Here is a 19,519-nt window from a genome sequence, read left to right as displayed (position 1 = left end):
GTTGTATACCTCGTCGTCCGTACCCGTCGCTGCCGTGTCAGTCCCCGTATCATCCCCTCGGGTGGACGGGGAGGAGGGCTGGACGGGGCGCGACGGCTGAAAAGGAGGTGGAGGGTGAATCCTTCTTTTCTTGGGCGGGGGAACACCAGAAGGTCCCGGTTCAGGATCCCCCGACGGGAGAGGTTCCTCCGTCGGCAACGGTAGTCTCGTCCTTATCTCTGAGCTTAAGGACTGTATAGCCAACAAAATGGCCGCCGAGTTGTCTTGCGGCGCTGGCAGAGGGGAATCCGACGGGCGATCAGGGGCCCCGTCGGCACCCTCGACGATGTCATCGTCACCTGCGTCGGGATCCATCCCGACGGGCCGGTCTTCTTCCACGCCAAGGCCGTGGCTTAAGACCTCGATCAGCTCTTCCTCCGAGGTTGAAGCCGAATCTACGACGACGCCCTGCCCCCCTTTTTCTTCCCCGCCGGGGATTTCACGGGGGTCCTATCGATGGGCACAAAAGAGGACTCCCTCCGAGGTGGCAGGGAGACTGAGCCCCGAGGTCGCCACCACTGGTGTAGCCTCCATAGGCTGAGCCAGGGCCGCCGCGACAGTTTCGATAGAGGGCTTGGCCGGATGGATTAAGGCCTTCACCACCTTAGGTGCGCTCACCGCCTTATCCTTGAGGGGGGGGGGGGACACTGCCTCGCTCCCCCTCCGATGGGGCCTTCGAGCTCGACCGGGGCCTCTCCAGGAGCTTCGCCGGGTGCTCGCCCTTCCTCTTACCCGACCCAGAGGGTTGGCTCGTGGCTGAAGGTGCCGGGGAGCGTGCGCCCTGCCTGGCGCCCGTAGAGCCCGACCGTTCGGCGCTCCCGGTGCCAGCGGACTCGCGGTGCTTGGCCTTGTGTTGGACCCCCGTCGCCGAGGCGTCCTCAAAGGTCTTAGAAGACCGCTCGGATTTCTTCCTCTTCTTCTCGCCTGACGGGCTCTTCCCTTCCAGCCAGTTGGCGAGACGTTGATGGCGGTCCTTCATGGTCCGCTCCAACATATTGCCGCAAAACGCACAGTCCTTCTCCACGTGCGTCTTGTCCTCATGTAAGCAGTAGAGACAAAAGGAGTGTTCGTCCTCCTTAAAGACGTTCTGCAGCTGGCATCCAGGGCAGACCCTGAACAGCTTTCCGGGCGTCGAGCTTCCCTTCTCCTGGGCCATGTCCGGGCCTGAGAAGCTTCTGGAGTCCTCCAAAAGCGTAGCTCGACGAAATCTTCACCCTTGAGGGGCGCAGACGAATCTGACACGGGTCCCCGTTGATCGGATGGAGAGTCGGTGGAGCTTGAGGCTCTTTTGACCGAAAAAACGAAGTTTTTGAGAAAAAACGTGAAAAAATAGCACTAACGCTCGAGAGCAATAGCACGAGGATCCCAACACATTAACGTGCGGTAAAAATCTGAAGATGGCTGCCAGAGGCGGTGCTTAGGTAGAGGGCAGTCATTGGCTGTGGTCAGTATGACGCAGAGACCAGTGATTGGTTATTACTACGAAAGACAGATCAGAAACGAAACTGATACTGGTTTTTTTTCTTTACCGAGGATTCCCAGCCTGACGACGGGGAATATTCATGAGCATGTGAATCCATGCCAGACCCCATGCTGGAGAAATAATGGATATCTAAATATGATTCGATTTGCTCGATCGTTGGAAGTGTCACCACCCAGAGATCTGCATCAACTACTAGGGGTGATGTTCTTGTAGAAGAAGCTCCGTCATCTCCCTGAAACATAGTACTTGCGTTAATAAAGAAGGAAGTATAGCGGATGTAATCACGTAATATGATTTCGCTTGATCGAACTGTCAGTATCCATACCTCGAAATGCATAAGAACATCAAGGGACGATGTAACTGCGGTGCACACTTCTGCAAGCTGTTGCGCCGACCCGTAACTGCATGCTCCCCCTTCTTCTTGGACTAATGCTCCATCGACTCCCTGAAACATAGGACTTTCATTAGTAATGAACACAATATTGAAAAAAGAAGACACATAGGAGGGCGACGACAGAAGGACATATCAATGGCTAAAAACGAAAGAAACATTGTGTGTAACAATCACGCTACAAGAATGCAAGATCTGATGATCTCCATCGATGGAACTGTCCGGAAACGTACCTCGAGCATCTGAGTGACATCAACGGTTGTCGTCAATGCGTTGGACTCCTCAGCATCTCCCTGAAAGACAGTACTTGCATTATTTTGGATAACAATAATTAAAACTGAAAACGACGAGTACAAGGGTGTACCATTAGGTAAAATAATAACACGATAAATTAAAACTATTGATTTACATGCCTAAAACAAGTCAGTGGCTGAATAGCTAAGTAAGATTACCCGATAGGCGCTTGAAGTGGCTGATGACTGCAATAACGACACGGATGGAGAATCTTCCGCCTTCATATTGAGTGGATACATAAATGGGGAAATTATTGTTAGCTAATGCTACACACTACCGCAAGGCCGAGAGATAAATACGTAAACTTGACTCACCAGTGGAGGGATGTGGACGAATAGAGTGGGAATAGCGGTTGAGAGCAATTTTCGCTTCGCTCGCGGTGTGTTCTTCTTTATTAGCAATGATGTGGAGTACATGTCAGAGGTAAAGTGCCTGCTGCAGATGCGGTATCGATCACCCCTCTTGTCCGCAAAGACTTCTAGGACTCTACTTTCAAGCTCAGACGGTGGATATCCGCAATATCGGACCCATTCTCTTATCTGATCTATTGTCTTAGGGAAAACATGCATTATAGTACCTTCAGATTTATTATGGGTCTTCGAAGGGCAACCGCCAATGGAACAGGCAGGCATTGTGGAAAGTTCTGAAAAGTAAAGATCAACAATTCTCTATGAATACCAATGTGTTAAAAAATTAAATGACACATAAAAGGTTCAATGCAAGGTTTGTTTTGGTTCTTGGAACTATACACGTTATTCACATGCGGATAAGTATTTGAATAACTTTAAAAAAATAGAAAAATAATTTGACTAAACTCAGAACATGTGACTAGTTCCTTGCATGTACTGTCTTGAACGAAAAGAAATTGGACGCAAAATGATTATGGTACATGGCCTTACCTTGACAAACAAACAGTTAGATGCAGGGATCAGAGTAGTTTCTTGTCGTAGAACAGGGAGCAGTTCACAGGTTGCAAACTGACGAGTTTCCTCGAAGTGGCCACGGAAGTTCACAGAGACGAAGAACAGATAACCAGCACCTTCACGGGTTGACTAGCAAAGCGCATAGAAGTTCTCATTACAAATATGAAGTGGGTTATAAAGAATTCGAAACAGGGGTGTGTTTGTGAATGACGTGTATATGTCGTGGCATTATGTGGATTGCAGGGGGGCGTCCAGCGTGAGGGGGGATGCTTGGCAGGAGACACAGGGTCTGGAGGTAGACATGGGAACAAGAACCCATGCTCTATAGACCACTTTGAAGTGTACATGGTCTTTGGCACCTCTTAGCCTTTATCGCTCCCTGACAGCTCCACTTGCCAGCACAAGTACCCCGGTGCGAACTGCCTTTGATAGGGCGGGGGTGGATTGGGGCGGTGGTCGTGCAGACAAGACACAGGAAGACTCGTGAATGGAGACACACTTATGTGGATTGCAGGGGGGCGTCCAGCGTGAGGGGGGATGCTTGGCAGGAGACACGGGGTCTGGAGGTAGACATGGGAACAACCACCCATGCTCTATAGACCACTTTGAAGTGTACATGGTCTTTGGCACCTCTTGGCCTTTATCGCTCCCAGACAGCTCCACTTGCCAGCACAAGTACCCCGGTGCGAACTGCCTTTGATAGGGCGGGGGGGGGTGTGGATTGGGGCGGTGGTCGTGCAGACAAGACTCGTTTGCCGCAGGGCCTCACCAAGGAGAGGCCATCTAACTGCATGTAAGAGGCAGGCTGCAGGATCTAGTACATGGAAGGCAGGGGGGTGAGTTTATAAATACCTCACCCTCCAAGGAGAATATATGGGTGCAGTTCACCCTGGAGACCCTGGATGCCTAGGCAGTTAGTCAGCAGCAGGCCAGAGGGGGTCATCTCTGTACCCGGTGCCCAAAAGGATGATTTATTATGATCAACCATATTGATTATTTACCTATAACCATGTTTTGTATCAATAAAATCCAACGGCCTTTTATTGCCAACGCTTGAACAAAGTGGTGTGGTAAGTATTTTTGGGGGAGGAGGCAAGGCCGGGAGGCTTGATGCCAACCCGCAAAATAACATATGTATGTCTGCTGCATATGGGTTCAACGGTTATGTGGATTGAAGGTGGGCGGCCAGCGTGAGGGAGGATGCTGGCCGGAGACATGTGGTGTGACAAGACAAGGCACAGGAAGACTATTCAATGGAGACACACTAGATTCATTTAAAAAAATCAAAACAACCATTGTTAAAATATATGTTGGGTTTTATTTTAGATCTTAATTTCAATTGAACATAAATAATAAACATTACACATTGTAAAGTTCCGGTTGCAGCACATCCAGGGAAAATCCGCGGTATTGTCCACTGTCGCTGGGGAAATGTTGTCTAATGGCAAGTACCGCACAGGCAGGTATTACTCTCCGAACGCGGTGTCCGAGCCTCCCGTGAAGCCACCAAGTGAAGCAACGATAGGCCACCAGCCTGTACCACCTGTGAAAATGAAAGATGCAAACTGTATTAAAATGACAAAACTTTCTTATCACTGTCGATTCAGGTAAAAAATGTCATTCTGCTTTGAAAAAAATTCTATCTAGAAAATGCACAATATGGAACCAATTTACATGCATTCGAATGATATGTAGATGTAATTTTATATGTGGGAGACGACCATGAAATAGTAGTGGCATCACTGACATCACAACCAGAGTATACTTACTCGTTACTCCGATTACGCGGACGAACAGTGCCGCGAAGTTCGTGCATAAGCACCATCATCATCCTCAACACGGTCCGTGAGAGGCAGGCTTCCCTGAACTCTGGCAGCTCGGTGATGCATTGCGGACTTGGCTCGCCTTCCGAAATGTAGGCCAAGCACCCGGAATTTTCACGGCAGCAGCAGTTCTCCTCCTCAGTTGGCATTAGCTCGCACCGATTGCACGTGCACCAGGTGGAGACGCCGTCCATGCGACATGGTCCAGGCTCTTCATCCGTTGACTGGTCCTCCCAACTGCCGTCCGAATCCCAATCGTTTTCGCGTGCTTGCCTTTCCAGTAGTTCTTCCTCGGTGTACTCGGGCTCGTACATATACGGCATTATTGTAGCCATTGTGTGGTAAAGAAAGTAAAATAATTTACAGAGATGGTACAGGTGTTCACAAGGCCTAGAAGCGGCGAAGGTAGCTGACCAGAGCACAGAAACGAGTCACAGAATACTCAAAGTAACACAGAGAGAGTAATGGAATCGAAAATCTGCTGCTGTGTGTTGAGAAACGGTGTGTTTATACTTATTGAGGAAAGAGGCGTCCTGCCATTTCCATGGCGACACTTCATTAGCTGAAGCGCAGCGATTGTTGACACGAAACGTGCTTTGGCGTTGGGAAATGGGCGGTACGCGTCTGCTGATGTCAGGCTCAGGGGCGGGGGATTTGATTTAGTGCCGCAAAAGCAGGTGAGCCAGGGCGATGGGGGGAAATGATAGGATTATCAGAAAATGGCGGCTGATTTCGAGTGCGTTAATGGACGAAAAGTCGGGTAAGGTCCATAGGAAAGTTTTCTACGATCTACCGATTTATGCTTAAAAACACATGGCCGAACCGTAGGGACAATAAAAAAAAAAATCCCGGAACTATCCTTTAATCCATCTAGAAATTACTGACTTGGAGACAGTGTCCCTTTCTCTACCAGCGGCAACAGACAAAAATAATTAATCTGCCTTTCGAAGTGGTTTCATCTCATCAAGGCAATACACCAATGCTCTCCTAACATCAAGTGTATGGAGGCTTCTTTCAACTGAGTTAGTGGGATTCTTAAAATAAAGTTGGAAGTTCGACTTAAGAGATGAATTTAGGCGCAAAATGTGGCTGTTTGCGTGCAAAACTACTTTGTCCTTATGAATAGTAACAAATAGGTCTTGAACCGAGAGCGCCTGCAGTTCACCAACCCTCCTAATAGAGGTAACAGCCAGCAGAAAAACAGTCTTATAGGTGAGAGCCTTAAAACTAGCTTTGTGCATTGGCTCAAAAGGAGGGTTCATAATTTTGGTAAGGCCAGCATTCAAGTCCAATCCGGCAGTTGGATAAAAAATAGGAGGGTGAAGTCTTTTTACCTCTTCCATGAAAGCCTTAATTACAGGTACTTTCTACAAGGAAACTTTCCTTTGAGATGTGGTCTAATCAGAAAGAGCAGCAAGGTGGACCTTTAGTGAACTAAAAACAAGTCCTGAGTCTAATAGGTGAGTTTGATAAAGGACTGTGTGTGTGTGGATGAAGAGTAAATTCGGTTGTTAGGAGTATTGCACCAAGCGTTACCATTTACTGGAATAACAGTGCCTAGTGTTAGTTTTCCATGCCTCCAAGTATGTCCATACACTTTTGAGGCAGTTGGAGATGCCTGAACTCTAGGACTACAGGAGCCATGCTTTTAGGTTGAGCATGTGAGGGCCTAGGTGCAGTGTTTTCCCCTTATCTTGGGATAGCATGTTGTACAGGCAAGGCAACATCAGAGGGCAAAGCGACATTCTCATGAGATGTGAGAACCACGACAGGCAAGCCCACATTGGTGCTAGCAGGATTAGTGTAACTTGTTCCTGGTGCATCTTGTGAACTATTCTGTTGAGGAGAGGAACTGGGGGAAGAGGCACATTTCCCTGACCATGTTATCCAGAGACCATTCCCCTTGGACTGTCACTAGTAATACCCGATGGCGTAGTCTGGTCATTGTGTGTTCTCTAATGTTGCAAAAAGGTCGGTATCTGGATGACCCCATTCTGCAAAGACGTTGTGTAAAATGTGTTTGTGCAAACGCCCCTCTAGCATGTTTGCCAGAAGATTGTGTTGCCCTGAAAGATGTGACGGGAAGAACATGCCATGTTTGACTGCCCATTTATTTCCAAATGACAGTTTGGACAGCCATGGAGAGTGAGCGCTGCCATGTTTGCTCAAGTAATACATGGCTGTGGTGCTGTCTGTAAGGACCAGAACAGTCTTCCTTTGCAGTTCTGTCTGAAAGGCTTTTAGGGCTTTGAAAACAGCAAGTAGCTCCAACAGGTTGATACGCATGTCTGCTGCCGATTGTGACCACGTGCCGTGCCTTGTCTGGTGTAGAATTTGTGCTCCCCAGCCTGACAGGTATGTGTCTGTGTTGAGAGGGGCTTCTACTGCAGAGGGGTAGGCTCTGGACGGGGTTGGGTGAAGGAGTTGCCCATCAGAAGGTTCTCCTTCAACCACCACTGCAGAGAGTGAACGAGGGCTGTCGAGAACCACTAGATCGTCCCCACTGACCGCTTCCCTGACACCATTGGTTCGATAGCCACTACTGCATAGGATGCATGCGCAGACGGCATGTGGAACGAGTAAGATGCAGGCTGCTATCCCCAACAGCTGCAAGGCTTTCTGTACGGTTACCTGAATACCGGCTACATAGCGAGGGATCTGGAACATGTTTACAACCACTTGAAAGGGAAGACAACCCAGTCTTCTGTCCGAATTAGGCACCCCAGAAATGGTTTAACTTGGCTGGAGACAAAGACTGGACTTTTTCTCGTTGATGGATAACACCAGGTTGTAAAAAAAGGTCTATAGTCTTTTGGGTGTTTTCCAGACACGCCTCGTGCGAGTCTCCAGTTATGAGCGAGCCATCTAAATAAGGGTACACTGGAATGACTGTGCAGGTGACCTGCCGCTACTGCCAGTACCTTGGTAAACACACCTGGGGCTGAGGCAATATCTGAACTGATAGTGAGTGTTCTCCATCTTGAAACTTCGGTACTTTCATATTTCAATGTTGCCAGTGAACAGAAAGTATGCATCTTTCATATCCAAGGTCGCCATGTAATCCCTTGCTTCAGCAACAGGGTTACATCCTGCAGAGTCGTCATCCTGAACTTTTGAGGCTTGACATACTTGTTTGCAGGTCTAATACAGGGCGCATGGTTTGATGCTTTTTGGGTACATATAAAATACCCTTGTTTACCTGATGATCTGGGATGAGTTTGAATGCTCCCTTTTGCAGCAGTGTCCGTTCTTCCTCCCGGAGGATGAGGAGACGTTCCAGAGACAGTGTTCTGTTAATTGCCGGGTGGTATCGAGGCAGATAAAGAAATGCGATACAATAACAGTTGTCTACAGTCTTGAGCACCCACTGGCTAGAGGTTATTCCCTCCCATGCGTGGGTGAAGAATGTTACCCTCCTACTGGAGAGACATGGGAGGGGACCCGAATCAATCATTTGCTGGCAGGTGCAGGTGCACCACTGGCTGTGAAATTTCGTCCCCTACCTTTGCCACACGAAATCCCCACTGTTGAGGTGGTTTGCTAGGTGTTGGATGTTCCTTGGCCGGAATACCACAATGATCCCCCTGTACCAAAGGCACTCTGAGCTGTGCTGGCAAGGGACTGCCCACGAAAGGACTAGCGGGTATTGAAGATCCTGCGTTTTACATACAGCCTGCTAGAGATCTGATTCAGAGATTTCAATGTCTCGTGCTTTTTTGTGGTCTCAAGGGCATCTTACACCACCTTGCTGAAGAGTGCCGACTCCTTGATAGGTTTGTTAATGAGCGAGGCCTGTGTCTCGGGTTTTACCTGGAATTTTTAAGCCATGCATGGCATTTGAAGAGAGTGCCCCCACCCAAAACCTACTCACTGTTTCTGCAGCGTCAAGTGTGTTCTTTAAGATTTTCTGTGTGACTGGACTCCCTTCCTGCACAACTGCAAGTTGCTGCGACCACGTAGGATCAGGCAGATTTAGTACACCATATTGTACCAGTCCCCATTGGCCATCACTGAAGCTAGCAAGGAAAGTGGTATTTTTGGCAATGCAGGTACTGTAGGCTGCAGAAGAAGTAATTATTTGGCCTAGAGCATAAATGTTTCTTTTTTTTGGTGAGATTCAGATGAAGACAGGAACTCCCGCACATTTTTTAGTCGTGGTAGCGACCAGGACAGAATGACCCTGGATATAAAGTGGACAGGGCACGAGGCGAAACATCTTCGACTCATGGATTTACCGCCAGATTAAGGGAGGGCGTATTCAAGGAGGGGGCAAGGTGCTTTTTAATGCAAGAAGCAGGATATCTTTGTTGACTGGACCCTTTTCCTTGCGAATGTCCTCTACAAAGTCAGAATCAGGGACAACTGCCCGAGTGACCATCTTAAGATGGTCTGCTGCTTTCAGAAGTATAGTATTAAAGAGCATTTGATCATCAATAGGGGAAGCCTCCCTGGGTTGGGATACAGGAGGAGTATCCATAAAGGTATTACCGGTCAGCTTCATGACCACGGGAAGTGGGCCAATTTCCCAGGTCATCTGTAGGAATCCAAGCATCTGGGTTTTGGGAGCCCTCATCATGATCCGAGACATCGCCTTGATCATACTGATCATCTTGAAAAATGTCTTCTGAAGGATCAGGCAATTTTTGTCTAGAAGAGTGAGCCTCGGCGGAGTGAAGTCTATGAGACTGAGGTCCAAGGGCCTTCTTCAAAGGAACAAGACCTCTTAAGGATCTCAAACGTATCCATAAACCAAATACACTCAGGCACTTTGTTCATACAGTGTTCAAACCTTTCTCTAGTCCAGGAAGAGGATGTTGAAGCTTCTCGAAGAGGAAAAGCAGAGTCAGATGGAGCAGGGTCTGTGGGCCTCTGTAGAGCCTGGGACATATCAGAGGAGGCTTGGGAATACCCTGAAGGCAGAGAAGGGTTTTGTGTGGCACGGAACCATGAGGAGGGGCCTTAGACTGCTTTTCACAGAGTTTTGACTAAAGAAGCACATTTTGACACATTATGAAACATGCATCGACATTTTAGGGGAGGCACCCTGGGAAACGAAGTCTTGCTAACATACGGCTACCACGACGGCGGAGGCGCTGCAAGTTCACTACGCCCAGTTTAAACTTTTGACGGCACTGCAGGTGCCGAAGACTTTTCCGATGATCGCTTCAAAGGAGGCATAGGGGTTGCTTGCTTGGCCTTTGAAATAGTGGGTGCTCTTGTTGCCAGGGTCTGTCCCCCCCCCCCCCCAACCCCCCATCGCACTGCCCACGGCATGCTTAGCGGGGCTGGGAACGGACACTATGGGAATCAGCCAATTCCACAATAATGTTTATGGACTCCGAACTGAGCAGTGGCTGCTCAAGTAATCCTTGCTCTAGGCACCAGCAGGAGAATGACCTGCATAGCTTAGGCCACCCACCGCTTTGTGCACCAGTCTTTAAGCGTCCTAGGCCTAAAGAGTTGACAGGCCCTGCAACGCCGCTCGTTGTGGTCACAAGGTAGACAATTGTTACTCCCTAGGAGTGTCCTTCCCCGGAAACTTACTGTTACAGGAAGAGCAACATTTAAATAGAGTTCTTTCCATGGTAGCGTGGAAAAAAAGGCAGCCAGACGGGTAAAAGAAGAGGACAGGGAAATAAAAGGCATTCTCTAAAGAGAAGTGTCAAGAAAAACTGGTTCCCACTCTCCCTACTGTAAGGCCGAAGCCTGAAGGCAAAGGCCAACAACAGCCATTGAGTTATTGGATTCAGCGATGGTTCGCAGGACGGCAAACGGGAAACAGGCGTCAAAGAGGTTTGTCGATGGATGCATCGAAGACGATGGAACAATAACTTGTTAACACAAGCTCTGCATAAAAGCAAGCGACCAACCAGAATGCTGGAAACAATCTGTGGAATCTCAACATCTGGGGGATCTTGGGTACACTACATGTCACGGTTACAGACACACCCATGTCAATGTCCTTTTTCGATCTTCGAAAAAAAGATGCAATACTATGCAAATACCACTAGATGTTGGACTATATGTACAGCACGTGATTCAAGTAGATTCACATGCATTGAAAAGTAGACTTCAAAGATCTGGTCAATAGAGAGGATGACAAAAGATCTTTTGGATATCCAGGCAAAGTGACAGGAGTTAAGAATATGCGGTTGAATGAAACCTTCCAAAAACTGTTATATCTCAAACCTATTTTGCAAGGGGAGATAAGGCATATTCTATTGGTGAACAGAGTGCAACGGGTCGAGAGAGACTAACAAATATGAGAAGGTGGAGAGTTGGTAGATCCAGGGGGCATAGCACATAGATTTGGGGAATACTATAGCACACTTTATTCTGGGGAAAATACAGGTCCTTTTATACATATAAAAGAATATCTAAAGCAGTTTAATCTCCCAGACCATTGCAGGAAGAGGCACATACTCTTTATGTCCCTATTACAGATTGCTTTTAAATACCCAGGAAAAGGCCCTGGAAGCAATGGCTTTAAAACTTATTTCTACAGGAGATTACTTGGTTTGACGACACTTGTTTTTGCAAGGGTAACCAAGAGGGTTTTTGGAGAATTGGAACATTCCCAGGACTTCTCTGGAAGCGAAGATGCCAGTGATTAAAAAGAAAAAGGATAGGGCTGAAACTTAAAATAAGTCGTACAGACCCATAGTTCTACTTAACATGAACGCAAAGATCCTTAACTGTAAATTGGTATCAAGACTGGACATTTTCATGCCTAAATTGGTGCATAGTACCAAGTTGATTTAATTAGAGGAAGGCATTGTGAAGGCATCAGAAAACCCTTAACCTGATTGCTCTCCAGCGGAGGTCTGTTCCTGGGTAGATCTTACAGTCCCAGTCTCTAGATTCATACAAGGCATTGGACCGGGACAGCTGGCAATTTTGAAGGGAAGTACTTGTGCAGACGCAAATTTGGGCAGGCCAAACACAAAGGCTAGAATTATGATTATTAATTTATTGAGTGCAGACCTAGCTTCTGGAAGCAACGCAGCACTTAAGTTATAGTGCAAAGGATACAGAAGGAGAAGCAGAGATACAAGGAAGTGGGACGCTAAAAGGAAAGGAGGGTGCTAAATTTGGCAGCAAGGCATCTACAAGCAACAAGGGACGGAAACAGGGGAGCAGATCATACAGTCTCAAGTTAGGTGAGGAGGGGATGATGAGCAGACCTAGGAGTTAGGGATAAGCCATTCCTTGAACACAAGGATCTTGGACTCCTTCCTGAAATGTCGTAAAAAGAAAACGAGTATGAAATATTGCAGACTCTGGGGGCATAGAAAGAGAAGGCATAGCTCCTGGTTGTTTCCTTGCTGCACTGCGTTAAAATCTGCACATCCTTTCTTCTGGTTGACCGTATGTCTCCAGAGATGCTGAGCTTCTCATTGAGGTAGCTGGGGGACTTCAGGGTGACAGCCTTATTGATGGTGCGGCAAAATGTAAAGATGACATATGCTTCCAGTGGGAGCCAGTGTGTTTGAGACAGGTTTGGGGTGAGGTGATCTATTTGTTGAGTCCTTTGATGAGTCGTGCTGTAGCATGTAGGGCACATCTCAGTGGTGCCAGGTAGTTGACAAAAGTCCTTTCAGATGAACATTGCCATTATCCAGGTGGAAGAAGAGCAAGGCTTGGATAGCAGACCTAATTTTTTTTCTGGATTAAAGACCTTGATATTCCATAGGAGAGAAAGTCTGTACAAAGCTGTTTGTGTCTAACTTGCTATGTGCTCTTGAAGGATGGGCATCTATGTTGGACCTAGGGCACTTGGCCTGCTGGGGTGTGAAGCCCTAGAGGCTCATAGCAGAGAGCTAGGTCTGAATCTGGATATCGGGGTGTTTGGTGGTGTAAGTCAGTTGTACAAAGTCAGTCTGGTGGGAGGGACGTGGAGGGTTCAATTTCCATTAAGCACTGGACATCCAGGAATGGATCAATGTGAGGCAGTACTATACTCGCAATGGGGACCTGAAGTGATTATACTGTCCTCCCAGGGACCAATCTAACATAGAACGCACATATGGTCAGGACCTCATGAAGGTTAGATAGTAATTGGCTTTGTTAGTTCTCTATAGTATAACTTTGTGAGGTGTCATCACGTTAATTTAGAAAATCTATTTTTTTCCCCATTTATAACATTTGTTAAAAAAACAATTTAAAAAATGGAAGAAAGATACATCTATTAATATCAAAACAAGTATATAAAAACAAAGATGGGTTTGTTAGTCAGACATCACCATACACCGAATTTGGTGTGACAATTCAAAAGCCTCATTTTGGTACAATTATCTATAGATATTGAAACAAAAGGAACAATCAACACAATGTGCTTTGGCCTTACAGAGCCCACTATAACAAGCTCCCTTTGTATACTGCAATGTTCATCAGGACAGTGTTAAACATTTCTTAACAGGTAAACTCCTGTCTCTTAATCACTGCAATACAAAAATGAATACTACGTTTTTGACCCCTCAATAATCACCAGATGTATCCAACCTCTTATTTATAGAAAACCCATTATCTTCTTTATTATGGAGATCAATATCTTTTTTCCATTTTTGCCTTCTGGAAGTTATTTTAACAATTGCCCATCTTAATATTGATCCTTTATCCTTTTCTGTCATTTGCACATCTCCCTTAGAACCTGGCAGTGATTGATGCTAGGATAAATTTAGATAAGCTTAACGATGCAATAGCTACACTTTACTTAGATTAACAAAATCCCAAAATTGAGAAAAGACTGGTAACTATAAACATAACCGTATCAAAGACCACAATACTACACAGAACAAAGACAGATGTCCTCAGGGAATAGCAACAAATAGGTTTTTGACCCTCTCCAACACCTCAGTCTCATCAGGCAATAGTGACCAGGAACAACCGTCTAGGCAGGGCGTCTAATTGCAAATCAAAGTTTCTCTCTGCAGCAAGTGTTTAATTGGTTAACCAAAGAGGGAGAAACAGAAGACGTGATCTACCCTCAGACCATTGAAAGATAAAAAGGTTGTAGCACATGAATCAAAAAACACAAATTCACATTGTCATTTTATCAAGCCACACCTTACCTAAGCAGAGGGTTCTCCCTTCAATACAGAAGGCATCAAATAAGGAGATTATGTAAATCCAGTGTTTGACCCTCATTAAAAACATGGTCTCAATTTTATTGTAGCGATTAAGAAGAGACAGGAGTTTACTTGTTGAGATCTTTGTAACACTTTCCTAATGAAGGTCGAAGTATACCAAGGGAGCATGTAATATAATAATAGTGAGCTAAATAATTCCGAAACACATGTCGACATCTCTCATGTTTCAATATGTATAGATAATTTTACCAAAATAAGGATTGTCACACTAAACTGAGTATATAGCGATGTACCTTTGATGTATTTATAGAATTGTGTTGATATTAATAGATTAATTTTGTATTCTCATGCATTTTTACACACGTTATATATGAATAAAATATGAGATTTTCTAAAATAATGCGATGACCCATTATGTTTAGTGATGGTTGTGTTTGTGCTAAGTGAAATCAAAGCCTCCTGCTCATCGGATATGTCTTTATAGTAGTTCTTTTTTCTATAGAGTCAAGCATCTCTTTAGTTAATATTCTCAAAGGCCATCCTTTCCGCCGGAATTACATAGGGAGGTGTATTTTATGTTTGGGTTGGGACCAACCCTGCTTTGCCTATGGTCTTTACCCTTTCTGAAATGGCTTGGCAGGCAAAGAACGATGTTCTGGAGGCTGCCCAAAGCCAATGACAGAGCTTTAAGATAAATTCTAAGCCTTCCAGCCATCACCTCTTTGTTTTTGCCATGTTATGTTAATGGGCATTTGTTTAGCGCCTTTCACCATTGGTATGGTCTCAAAGCGCTGTGGTTGTATGCCCTCAGGAGTCCAGGTCAGTGGAGATAGTCATAGTAGTAAATAGTTTGTGTGCCTGCGTGCTGTGTGCAGCTATACTGAATTTTTCTTGGTAGATAGCTGCATTCTAATGCGGCAAGTAGTGTGCAGGAAATGTGATTTAGGTAGTATGTGTACAGCTAGGCCAAATTGATCGTGGGGGACAGCTGCATTGTAATGCTATAGGTAGTGCAACTGTATTATTTCTGAAACAGAATAGAACACATAGTTTACTACAAACCTCTTACCTTTTGGGTCTAGTATTCTAGAAAGTATAACAAGGTTTACTACAAAGTGGTTTTTACTTACCCTGAATGGCATACTGCCATTCTATACGTCTTTTCACACTGGTTTGCTTACCGGAGGTTTTGCATTGGTTTTAAATTGTGTTTATTGAGAAATAATTCTCTTTACCTGTGTACTACTTGGATTCACACGCTATGCAGAGTATTACATGATTTGTTTTCGAAACTCGAATAAGGGATGTTAACTGGGTATGTTAGTAATACTATCCCTCCTTGTGTGACGTCTACTGTACCCATGGTCCTTCATGCATAGAGGTCCCTCAGATTGTGTTCTTGACATGAGGGTGAATGAAGTGTATCGCGAGTACAAGATCGATAAGCAGAAAGGTAAAGATACATCTATGCACCTTCGACTCCAGGAGGGGAGGAAGGGTGGGTGCATGTAAATCTAAGCAGATACAAGCATCAGAAATAAGATTACGGTGAATAATGTATGCCTTTTGAAGCTTGTGGATCTGCTTGGATCACATGCTATGCATAGATTAGCAAGCATTCACTGGAGGAGAATTGTGAGAAGGTACAGCGGCAAATAGATCAGCGCCGCTTGTCCTACCTGTTAATCTGCTTTCAAGTGTGTGTCAATGCATTAATATGCAGCAAAGTTATCAATTGCACTCCATGTAGCTGCATTGCAAATTGTGTCTAAGGGAATGTTTGCAATAAAAGCCAAAGTAGTTCCTGTACTTTGTGTAGAGTGAGGTCTTGGTGTAAAGGGTAAGGTCTTTTTAGATAGCGAGTAGCAAAGTTGTATGCACTGGACTATCCATCTGGAGAGAACGTTTTTAGAAATCGGATGATCTTTGTTGGGTGCTATGGAAACAAAGTTGATCTGTTTTTCTTAGTGGTTTAGTTTTATGTAGTACATGACCACCCCCTCCTTACGTCTAGGGTATGGAGGATTCTTTCAGATTAATTTGATGGGTTTTGGAAAAAAGTAGGTAGTTCAAAGGATTGGTTAACATTGAACTTAGATATGAATGTTGGTGAGAACCTAGGGTGTGTTCTAAGGACCACCTTGTCTTTGTGGATAACAATGAAAGGGTCTTGTACTGGGAGTGCATGTAGTTTACCGACTCGTCTTACTGAAGCGATAGCAACCAGAAAGGCAGTCTTGTAAGTTAAATGTTTCAGGCTGGCTTTGTGCATCGGCTCAAAGGGTGGACCCATGTGTTTTGTAAGGACAACGTTAAGGTCCCAACCTGGTGGAGTATTAGAAATGGGAAGGTATAATCTCTTTACTCCATGCATTAATGCTTTGATAACTGGTACTTTCCACCATTTTGTTCTGAGACGTAGTGTAAGCAGACAGAGCCGCTAAGTGTACTTTGATGGAATTAAATACTAAACTGGAGTCTAGTAGGTAAAGCATATAGTGAGGAATGTTAGTTGGTGAGCAGTGAATTGGATTTATGTTGTGTAATCTGCACAAAATTACATGTTCCAGTTGTTAAAGTAGCAGTGTCTAGTGTTGGTTTCTATGCTTCTTTGAGGATATCCTTACACCTTTGTAGAAGATTCAAATGCCTAAATTCTAGGACCCCAGGAGCCAAACTGCCAAGTTCATAGTTTGAGGCTATGGTTAGAAAGGAACAAGTTACTTCCCTGTAACTGTTGTTCTCCAGCATGGGTCTGGCATGGATTCATATGCTCATGAATATTCCCCGTCGTCAGGCCGGGAATCCTCGGTATAGAAAAAATCAGTATCAGTTTCGTTTCTAATCTGTCTTTCTCAGTAGTAACCAATCACTGGTCTCTGGGTCATACTGCCCCCAGCCAATGACTGCCCTCTCCCTAAGCCCCACCCCTGGCAGCCATCCTCAGATTTGGTAGCACGTGAAGTGGCAGTATGACCAAGTGAAGAGCCGCAGAGGGGTAGGCGGGAGGGTTCGCATGTGAATCCATGCCAGACCCATGCTGGAGAACAACAGTTACAGGTAAGTAACTTGTTCCTTCTCCAGCATGGGGTCTGGCATGGATTCACATGCTCATGAATATAAGAATACATAGCAGTATACACATGCACAACCACGGGAGGTGGCAAAGGCTCAACATCAAGCAATACAACAACTCAACATTAAGCAACTCTTACCTCCTCACCAGGCTCACCTTAGGCGAACAGGTTGCGCAGCACTTCCTGGCCGACTCTGGACTCCTCCCTGGAATCCCGGCCGACGCAGTAGAATCTCGTGAAGGTGTGCGTCGACCTCCATGTAGCAGCCCTGCAGATGTCGAGCAGGGGCACACCAGACAGGAACGCCGTAGTAGCAAGCAATCGCTCTGGTCAAATGGGCTCTCGGACGGCCGGGCAGCGGTCGGTTTGCCAACCGGTGATAGTGCATGATGCAGCCGGAGAGCCATCTGGAAATGGAAGTCTTCGAGAGAGCCTTCCCTTGATTCACAGGTCCGAAGTTCACAAACAGCTGTGATGTCTTCCGGAAACTCTTTGTGCGGTCCACGTAGAACTTCAGAGCTCTAGCTACATCTAGCGAGCGCAGAGTCCTCTCAGCCGGCAACGAAGGCGACGGGAAGAAAACTGGCAACACCAAGGGCTTGTTGAGGTGTAAATCCGACGGCACCTTGGGCATGAAGGAGGGGTGTGTCCTCAGAACCACCCTCGTGTCGTGAAAAGTCAAGTATGGAGGCTTGCAAGACAGGGCCTGGATCTCTCCCACTCGTCGTGCAGAGGTGATGGCCACGAGGAATGCTGTCGTCCACGACAGAAACTTCAACGGCACTGAATGCATAGGCTCGAATGGGGCCCCCATGAGCCTAGTTAGTACCACGTTGAGCTCCCACGCCGGGGCAGGGGCCTTCACCGGCGGGAATGATCGGAACAGTCCTTTCATAAATTCCTTCACCAGACGATGAGACCACAAGGACGCCCTTCCTGTAGTTCTGGTGTAACGCGAGACGGCAGCCAGATGTACCTTGATGGAAGCGTGAGATAGGCCAGCCTTGGCCAAAGACAGTAGGTACGGCAATACTTGAGGGGCCGTAATCCGCAGAGGGTTAATCTTCTGTGCCCGGCACCAGACAGAGAACCTCTTCCATTTGTGTCCGTAGCACTTGAGAGTTGAGGATGCCCTGGCCTTTGCAAGTACCTCTCTGCAGTCGGCCGGGATGTCGTATCCTCCAAACTCTAGTGCTGCAGGAGCCAGGCCTGCAAGTTCAGCGACTCTGGTTTGTGGTGAAGAATGGCGCCTCCTTCTATGGAGAGAAGATCCGCGTTCGTCGGCAGCTTGACTGGTGTGGAAGCTGACAAGTCCAGAAGGTCCGGGAACCAGATCTGCCTCGGCCACGCCGATGCGACGAGGATCATCCTGCACCAGGACCTCTTGAGCTGGTTGACGAGCCGGAGTAGCAAGGGCAACGGCGGGAATGCATAAAGGAACAGGCCGTCCCAGGGGAACGAGAAAGCATCGCCATGCCCTTCGGTTGGGGAAACCTGCTGGTGAACCGCCGGCACTTGGAGTTCGCTGCCGTCGCGAAGAGATCGATCTGGGGTTCGCCCCATCGTCGGAAGAGTCGGTCCTCTTGATCCTGGCACAGTTCCCACTCGTGGCACGAGCGCAGCTCCCTGCTGAGTGAGTCGGCAATGGTGTTTTTTATCCCTGCCAGATGAAAGGGTACCAGAAACATCCGTTGGGCGATGGCCCAATGCCACAGATCCTGGGCTTCCTTGGACAGGGCAGGGGATCTGGTTCCTCCCTGCTTCCGAATGTAAAACATTGCGGTGGTGTTGTCGGTGAAGATCCTCACCACCTTGCCCTTGAGGGTCAGAACGAAGGACCTGAGGGCCCAGAACACTGCGCGGAGCGATGTTGATGTGGAGAGTCTTCTCCTCCGAGCACCAAAAGCCTCTCGCGTGGAGGCCCCCGGTGTGCGCTCCCCAACCTTCCAGGGAGGCATCCGTCGTCACCGTCACCTGGTGGGCCGGGGCTAGGAAGCCTTTTCCCGCTGTCAGATGAGCGCGGACACCCCACCATCGTATCGCCTGACGGAACGTTTCGTCGAGCGAGATCCTGTCCGCGAAGCTGCCCGTCTGGATCCAGTGGGCGTCGAGGAATTGTTGCAAGGGCCGCATCCGAAGTCTGCAATGGGGCACCAGGTAAATGCAGGAGGACATCATTCCGAGGAGGGACTTGATAGACCTCACTCTGGCCACGTCCGTGGCCAGTAGACGTTGCACCTTTCCTAGGATGGTCCTTATCCTTTCCTCCGACGGAGAGGCCCGCCGCGCCACTGTGTCAAGCTGTGCTCCCAGAAACAGGGCGACTTGCGACGGGACCAGGTAGTTGATGGAGAACCCCAGTTCCGTGAGCAGCTGGACAGACTTCGCAGTGTGTTCCAC

General features: G+C 47.1%; 1 protein-coding gene across 13 annotated transcripts in view; it reads right to left on the bottom strand.

The window, feature by feature from the left end:
• GSKIP (GSK3B interacting protein) overlaps positions 1–19,519 on the bottom strand; it is a 480,402-nt gene that overhangs the window by 48,236 nt on the left and 412,647 nt on the right. The gene's annotated exons all lie outside the window — the stretch shown is intronic.

The sequence above is a fragment of the Ambystoma mexicanum genome, chromosome 14 (assembly GCF_040938575.1).
Source record: "Ambystoma mexicanum isolate Mex_15411 chromosome 14, UKY_AmexF1_1, whole genome shotgun sequence".
NCBI lineage: Eukaryota > Metazoa > Chordata > Amphibia > Caudata > Ambystomatidae > Ambystoma > Ambystoma mexicanum.
This window is presented reverse-complemented; position numbering and strand designations above follow the sequence as displayed.